Here is a 9248-nt window from a genome sequence, read left to right as displayed (position 1 = left end):
TTCCAACTCACTCAATTTTCTTTTGAAATTTGCTTCAGCATGAATAGATTATTCAACACATGGTCTCAGGGTGGGTAAAAACTATATTTAGTGTAGAAAATTAAGTTATATTTTTGCTTCTTGAAGTTCACTGTAATCAACCACAGATGCATTTAGAAAGATGCATACAATTAAAATCAGGGGAGGATGAGAAAGCTATGGTGCGTAAGGCGGCAGAACACTTGCCCAGCATGTGCAAGACCCTAGTTGTGATCCCCAGAAGAGGATAAAAATATGATACCACAGATTAGAGGAATATAAAAAATAGAACCTCTAACGACATCCAGCGCATAGAAATAGCTCTTGCAAAATAATAATGAACGTATTATGACCATAAATAAAAGCAATTTTAAAAGGTAAGGTTTGATATGGATTTATTTTTTAAAAAATAAATAATAGGGGGTGAAGAGATGGTCAATAATTAAGAGCCCTTGTTATCTGTGCAGAAGACTGAGGTTGAGTTCCCACACCCAAATGGTGACTCACAGCCATCCGTAGCTCTAGTTCCAGGGAATCTGAACCTCCAGCTTCTGACATTCAAGGGCACCAGACATGCATGTGGTATGCAGATGTGCATGTGGTAAAATATAGTTTTTTACCATGCAGGCAAAACACTCATACACATAAAAAAATACATCTAAAAATATAGTGTATTCAAGGTGGTTGTACAGACCCCTTAATTCCAGTCACTCAGGAGACTGAGTCAGAAGGATCACAGATATAAGGTCCCCCAGAACTACAGAGTTAATTCAAAGACAGCCACAGCAGGTTCCTGAGAGAGTCTTTCAAAATGAGCATTTTAAAAACTCAGTTTTCTCCAATGCAGTAACACTGGATACAGCAAAAAAGCCCAGGGAAAGCCTCATGTTCAAGAGTAGTTGACCAACATATAATGGACTCCACGGGTGTGTTCCTCTCTCTCTCTCTCTCTCTCTCTCTCTCTCTCTCTCTCTCTCTCTCTCTCTCTCTCTCTGTGTGTGTGTGTGTGTGTGTGTGTGTGTGTGTGTGTTTGCTTAAAGTTTGGTGGTTTGTTTTTATATTTTCTTTTGAGGGAATCGTGGTTTTATCTTATTTTATTTGGGAAGTTGTTGCATTGGGTTTTGTGGTGGGAAAGAACTTAAAGTTAGGTAGGTTAGAAGGGGAAGAGGATCTAGAAGGACTTGCGGGAGAGGAAGAATATGATCAAAATATATTTAAATTTAAAAAGTGTTTTAAATAAAAATAAAAATAAGTAAACAAAGAGCTGTGGGTGAAATTCTTCTGTGTAGAAGATTTTGCCTATTGCGTCAGGAACTTTTGGAAGCAGTGGAGTGGTTAACCCCTGAAGACAAAAATCCGTTGTGTTCATTTTACAAGTCATGATCAGGGACTAGTATGCTTAAGGCCTAATTATCTTTAGGACAAAAGCAATCAAGTATTCTTAATTAGGGTTATTTTTTTCTCACTGTGGTTATGAAAACTGGGTTTACCAAATTTATTTTGTTAAGAAATGTTTAGAAATGTGTATATATTAAAAGTGAATTTAATTTATCTTTTAATGGCTTGAGTTGGTTTTCCAACATGAAAGACCATTAAAAAAAATCAATCTTATTATTCTTAGCTGAATGCAACATAAATCGAAGAAATGATCATTACTGTTATTTTACAGGCAGTTCTTACAATAAAGAGCTTATCATTTGCTGTGCTCAGAGTTGTGGTCAAATATTAGCTTTACTACGATGTCTATCCTATTATTCAGGAAACCCCAGACAATTACACCAGGGCTTTTTAAGATTGTACTTAAATTGCATCCCCCCCACCCCATATTCTCACAGAACTTTTTTACATTTCTTTTCCTCAAGTCAATGCTTGCTTTAAAGAACCATTTATTACTCTTGCAAGTGTGGAATAAACCATTCGTATAAACCCAAAACGGCCTCCTATGATTTTTTTTGGAAACAACAATGGTCACGCAACAGCGGAACAGAGGGCGGGAGTACAAACTGTTACAAATACAACCGAAGGACGTCAGTGCATTTCCTCATCTCCCACCCAACTACTTCTGGGGAAACACAAACTCTGCGGCGAGCTTTTTGAATTCCTGTCATTGTGCTCTGCGTCTCGGTCTTCACAGTCGCAGGCTGACAGTCTGTGGCTGGAGTTGCCCTCTGTAGGGACACATGCTGCCACTGCCATCGAGCTGAAATTCAATGACCTTTTCTTTTTTTTTAGAATACGAGAAACAAGTGATGCACGAACTCAGCGATAAATCACGGTGCACTGAAACAACTTAGCAGCGGCTCGTATCTTAGCTGAAAGACCAGAGATTTCCGAAGGAAACTATATTCAATATAAACCCTTTCCTATGTGTTGATAGCGGTATTTGTCAAATTTCTGAGCCATTGAAAGTGATGACATATCTTGCTTTGGAGCCTGCCACATGCATCATTTCCTTCCCCTTTCATTTATGCCTCCTCCCCCACACACTAAAGAAAAAGCTGAGGACAGCATTCTCCAGGATGATGCTCTGGAACTTTACTTTGTCTTATCTGAAAGTTCCTAGTCTTTTCTTTAGGAAGCAGACACTCAACAGGAAAATGACTGAGCAATTTCTCTGCGACAGCTCTGCATGTGAATTTTGTCGCTATCTTTACATGTAAAAGTCAGATATTGGCCTCAAGCAAGTCTTGTTTATAATCATTAGTGACTCTATCATATGTCAGGATTTGTGTGCATTCGATTTTACATGCGATAATGGATTGTGTCGGGTAGTAGGATTGCATGATTTTCACAGTCTGACAAGGCCACATCTGTTACGGGAGCTGAGCCTGCTCCTGGTGCCTGCTGTGTCTCTTAGCAGTATGCCTTTTCCTGACTGGTAGCATGCTTTGGAGAATTTTCTTAAAAGCTGAGCAAAATGTATAGGAAAACAAGAGCTGAAGGAAATCGGCCTTTAGTAGGATTTTATATTAATTTCTTTAGAAGGCGAGCTCTACTTAGTATTTGCTGTAGCTGCAGATGCCAGAGGATTCAAGACCCATGTGTGTTCTCACGTCTGCCTGCTGAGCTACCTTGGGTTTCACAAGCATGACTCCTAAGGGAGAGTTTGTGTTGTAGGTACTCTCCGCTGCCAGCCTGTTTCTTCAGTGCAGATGACTGGGGCTGATGCTGATAATCACATGTCAGCCACTGATGTGGGATTCCCCTCTGTATGCAATCAATATGTTTTATTACCATTGGTAATTAAAGAAACAGCTTCAGCCTATAGCAGGGCAGAATATAGCCAAGCTAGAAGAGATACAGAGAGATAATAGGCAGAATCAGAGAGGTGCCATGTAACTGCCGAAGGAGAAAGACACCCGAACAGAACCTTACCCAGTAAGCCACAGCCTTGTGGTGATACACAGATTAATAGATAGCCAATAAGAAGCCTGAGCTAACAGGCTGAACAGTGTTGTAATTAATATAGTTTCTGTGTGATTATTTGGGTCTGAGCAGCCGGGAAACGAACAAGCGGTCTCTGTCTACAAGCCACGCCTTCTTTCTAGACTCATTTGTGAGAGTTTACACTGTGATCTCACATCCTTAGTGTCTCACACAAGCTGCTAATTTTCCAGGTTATCAAGCTATTTTCTGATAGCAAGATTGCTGACGCTAAACTCTTTACAAAAGAGCTCAAACCAAAACCCACATCACTGGCTTGGGAGTCAGCACACTTAATAGTTTTAGTACAAAAGAATACAAATGACCACCTTAGCATTACAGTATTTGTGAGTATGTTTGTGTGTGTGGTGGGGTTTCGTTTTTAACAACATCAGTTTCAGAAAAATGTTGTTGGTCACAAAACCAAAATGTTTATGCATAGTCAATAAATTCATAACCCCTGGGAAGATGTCACTACGGGGCAGGAGTGCCACAGTCCCCAGTTCTAATCAAATTACATTCTAAGTTAAAAGACGACGTGTTCAAAGTTTCACCTATATATCCTTGGAGTGATCCAACAGCTATAGCCCTTACAAGGCTTAACAATTGCTGATTTCCCTACCAAAACACAATTTGCCTACCATTCTTTCCTTCTTTATCACAGGTAGCTGTAACAAAGTACTTTTATGACCCAACCTTGCAACTTAGTAAGTAGTTAGATGAAACTCACCTAGCTTCTGGGACTGGCTCCTATCCCTTTGGTGAATGTTGATATCCTAATTCCCGGGCACCCTGACTGTTGTTCATGCTGTTTCTGTTGCCTGACACGGGGTCTGAGAAGTCCCTCTTCCGCGTGAATAGAGATAACAACATCAGGAATCTACTCAGTGTTTTGGAGTTTTCTCCCCTGTACTAGACAGCTTTTAGTTACATACTTACCACACCTGCTCTTCATCAAAATTTACAGGCACCTAATTTATCTTAGCTTGTGAGTGCCAGTTTCTTTTAAGATGTAGCTTATACATCACACTTTATACATTGTAAACATTTGTCAGTCTGATGCAAGAAGGGAAAAAGCTAAACTTGTTCTGGGAACTGTAAGTTACCAAAATTCATTCAATTATACGATTGCAGCATTAACAACAGCCACATATATTCATAGGAACATATTAGACACATTCAGGAAAGAGATGCCATTAGTAATAAGCTCCTTACCGGACACTGTCTCAAAATGCAAGGTCAATTGTCCACTAACATCCTTTAAATGATATTCCTATTGGAAGGGCATTGCTACAGCTTAATCTGATTGGCTGGCAACATTTCCCCGTATAACTGACAGCTTTACATACTATAAATCAAGTTTAAAATGTAAAGATATCACTTGACAGTCTGTCACCCACCCAGTCTGTTTAATTAAGTGTGAAATAAGACAGATTGCCCCATAATCTTGACTGTTTAGATTCTGGTAAGTGACTGTTTAGCCTGAATCTAATCACTTACCATATTAGGATTGCAGTTTCTTGGATCTTCAGTGGCTTTTCTATGTTGTCCTTGATTTTATTTCAATACAAAGAAATACACAACAGTGTAAGAATTTAGCAAAGTCCTGGTGATTATCTTTCTAGACAGGCATATTCTTTTAAAATCTGTTTACATAGTTTAGAAATAAAAAAAGAATGTGTTGTCTGAACAAAATAGAGGGTATGTTTCTGATCCTAAAGTCAGGAAGCAAACAGTGACGCTGAAAGAGGCCATGAGCAGAAACCAAGAAAATGAAGGGGAAACTGAAGCTTCCATGAGGAAAAGTTGACGATTATTAAATGAGGAGTGGTCAAGGTCGGCAATAGGATGGGATAAAATGCGAAGAAGCATTGGGGGGTTAGATGTGGAAAACACGGTTGAAGACATTAAAACACTAAAAGTAAGAAATATCTTTCCAAGTTTCAATTTAAAAACACAACTTTCGTGCTATTTGTGAAATGCTTACAGTGGTAAAGTTACCACATTGAGACTGTGAACAATTGCATAGGGTTAAAAAAAAGTTTGAAGAGAACAGTAGACCTGGCCTGAGGTCTCGGTCGACACAGATGGAGCGCGAGCAGGTAAGAAACCTCTGCAGTAATGGAGATCTCCCTTAACACTACTTTTAGATTTTTTAATGTCATTGACTTAAAGACCCGCATGGATTTCTGCTCCAATGAGCTATGTCAAAACTTCCAGATGTGAGTCTGTACACATATCAGACACAGTTTGTGCAAGGTGCTGTCCCCAGTTGTCCCTACAGTACAATGTTGCTCCACAAGACATTTTGTTTGTTTGTTTGTTTTTTGTTCTTTTAATCCTTTTCTCAGACAAGTTAATGAAAAATGGATTTAATAGAAGATAATGCACTTGACTAGATTATAAGGACCACAGTGTGAACAGCAGCATAAGGTAGGACATCGTTTCTAGTTTGGACTCATATTGTCTTAGATGGCAAACTAACCATTACCACCAAAGAAAGAAAATTCATAATAGTAATACCAATCTATAATTTATTATCAGATCTTTGTTCACACATAATATCCTCCAACTAAGATTGTTTATTCATATAGGGCACATAAAATAAGTGTAAAATAGTTGATTATTCTAAAAAATAGTATACTTATAAAACAAGATTTCTCAGCATTTTATAAAGTACTTGCTTTCTAGAAATTCTTTTTCCACTGACTTAAATTGCCATATTGATAGCAGTCAATTAGTGGACTAGTAATCTAGAATCAGTCAATAAGTAGAAAACACTTACCATTACTTTAACTTATATCTAGATGCAAGATACAACCTAAAATAGGTACACACTAAATAGATACAAACTTTGAAATAGTCATTTTAAAGGTTGCTTACATTATTAATTATTTACATTATGACACTTAACTGGCTGAGATCTACTGTGACAGTTACAATAAGGGATTCGAACATCCTCCCTTATTGCACATTGCAATCAGAGGCATGGAAATGCGGTGAAAATGTGTCTGGAACATTTCGGGGTAATGGGTGATCTGTGGGTGAGTGTGCACGCTCTCTGTGTGTGATCTGTGGGTTAGTGTGCACGCTCTCTGTGTGTGATCTGTGGGTTAGTGTGCACGCTCTCTGTGTGTGATCTGTGGGTTAGTGTGCACGCTCTCTGTGTGTGATCTACGAGTTAGTGTGCACGCTCTCTGTGTATGATCTACGGGTTAGTGTGCACGCTCTCTGTGTGTGATCTATGAGTTAGTGTGCACGCTCTCTGTGTATGATCTACGGGTTAGTGTGCACGCTCTCTGTGTGCGATCTATGAGTTAGTGTGCACGCTCTCTGTGTATGATCTACGGGTTAGTGTGCACGCTCCCTGTTCAGGTTCCTTGTGGGAAACCATGAGGTACCACAGAGCACCAGGCACATGTCTTCATTTATCTAATGAAGAATGTGCGCAGAAATCATCAGATTCTGATAACAGCATCGACAGAGCCTTCTATTCTTCTCTTTCTCAAGTGACATTTGTGAAGTTTCAATATAATACTAAATTTGCACTCTACTCCTTAACTCAACAGGGCATTGTATGTGACTATATTGGTGAGCTCCACAAACCTTTGCTTACTTTTACAGTTGAGTAAATGTTGGGTGGGGATTTATTATGTACAAAATAGGTTTCAGTGTAAAATGCTTATTCTGACCCACTGTACACGCTTACAAGGTTCTATATTACTAAAATATCTAAATCCTGTGTTAAAGTTTAAGCCATGCTTCTCTTCCAACTTTCCTATTCCACTTTTGGTCTCATTTTATCTGCTGAAAAAATTTTCTTCATTTGTAAAATAGTTAAATGTTTTTTGAGAGAGAAATGTGCTCGCAAACAAGGAATCTTGTAAACATCATGAAAATGCTAGCGAAATGAAAATGTTGATAATATTCAAGTGAAAGAAGTTATGAGCATTGCCCTCCATCCAAACAGCTGGAACTTCATCAAATATTAATCATTTCCAGATATGTGATTCTCTCAAAACACATAGTGCTGTCTTCCAAAGAGGACTCATCAGAATCACCTGCTGTTCTTGCAGTGAGCCTGGGTTCAGTTCCCAGGACCCACATGGTGGCCCACAACTGCCCAGAACCCCAGTTCCAAAGCATCCACTGTCTTCTTCTGGCCTCCATGGGCATTACACACACACTGTGCACAGGCAGACAGGCGGGCAGCCACACACACATAAAGAAAAATACTTTTTAGAACATGGAAGGTACAAAACAACCATGCTTTATTTTTAGGAATCTTTCTTCTAGAAGTGGTTATGAGTGCTCACCAGGAGCTAAGAAAATAACCAGTGTGGTTCTCAGTGATAATCACTCAGTGTGGATCAGTTCATCATGACAAACCTCTGGGCAGTTTCTTAAGTCTCTTTCTCATTTCTCTCCCTCATCTTCAGTGACAGTTTTCAGGAGTTTTTTTTTTTTTTTGCGGGGGGGGGGGAGTGTATTTGGCAATCACTCTCCATGCCTGCCCTAGATAACATCATCCAGTTCATTGCTGATAATTCTTTTTTTCTATTTTAAATTGAAAATAGGTTTCTTTTATACAATATATTCTGATTATGGTTTCCCCTCCCCAGCTCCTCCCAGATCCTCCTCACTTTCCCTCCCACTGAAATCTATACCCTTTCTTTCACTCTCTTATTATAAAACAAAGGGGCATTTAAAAATAAAATAATAAAATAAAGTAAGATAAGATAAAAAAAAACATGCCAGAATAGGAGAAAACAATCAAGAAAACAAGACAAAGAAAAAGAACAAGAAACACATACAGATGTAGAGACATGAATGTTCACATACAGAGAAAAAATATAATAAGAACAAACAGGCTGGAATAGGAAAAAACAAACAAGAAAACAAAATAAAGAAAAAGAACAAGAAACACATACAGACATAGACACATGCATGTTCACACACAAAAAAAAATCCTGTAAAAACACAAAATTGGAAACCATAATAAATACTCAAAAAGACATGTAAGGTTAAAAAAACTAAAATGCACTGACTTAGCATTATGGGACAAATAACTTCTAAAGCACCACTGAGTTTGATTTGTGCTAGACATGAGACTTGCCCATGGCTTACATGAGTAGCTTGTCTACCCAATGAGACTCTATTGGGAAAATGAAAACAAAACTAATTTTGTGTCCTGCGCTCGGCCTCACCTGCAAGAACCACGCGGGACACAGGATCCTTCTGCAGAAATAGCTTTAATCCTCTTGGGAGCTAGAGCATAAGCCACATGGCGGAGACCCAGATATGATGGAACCCATCCCTTATATAGGAAACAGACCCTGCTTCGGACGTGTCACTCTTGGATTGGTCCGCTGCTCCCAGTCCCAGGTGATGCCTCGGGAGTAGGCGGGGACACAGAAGTGGAAAGTTACCAACACGTGTGCGTTCACCTGGCGGTGAAGCCGGATGTCAGCGCCATCTTGATGATGGAGAATGTGGCTGCGGCCTTCTACACCTCCCCCTAATTTTACTTCTTTGCAGAAAGGCAACTCCCTCAGAAGGTAAAGATAGAGGTCGCACTTCCCAAAATAGAAACATTAAAATGGGCTTGCACGGAATCTGCCCCAGGTTCATGACACCTGGAACCTATCCGGCCTGCCCTCTGCCATTTTTCTGGGAAAGGGGAATATACGGCAGGAAACCCTTATGCAGGGCGACTTATCTCTCAGAGAGGGACATTCTCTGTGCGATGCTTTTCAGCTCCACAACCTTTAGGGCTAGCTAAGCCAAGCACTCCACCCTGTGCCATG

Source organism: Myodes glareolus, chromosome 12 (genome assembly GCF_982192425.1).
Source record: "Myodes glareolus chromosome 12, mMyoGla1.1, whole genome shotgun sequence".
Classification (NCBI taxonomy): Eukaryota; Metazoa; Chordata; class Mammalia; order Rodentia; family Cricetidae; genus Myodes; species Myodes glareolus.
The sequence above is the reverse complement of the archived record's forward strand: the minus strand, read 5'-3'. Positions refer to the sequence as shown.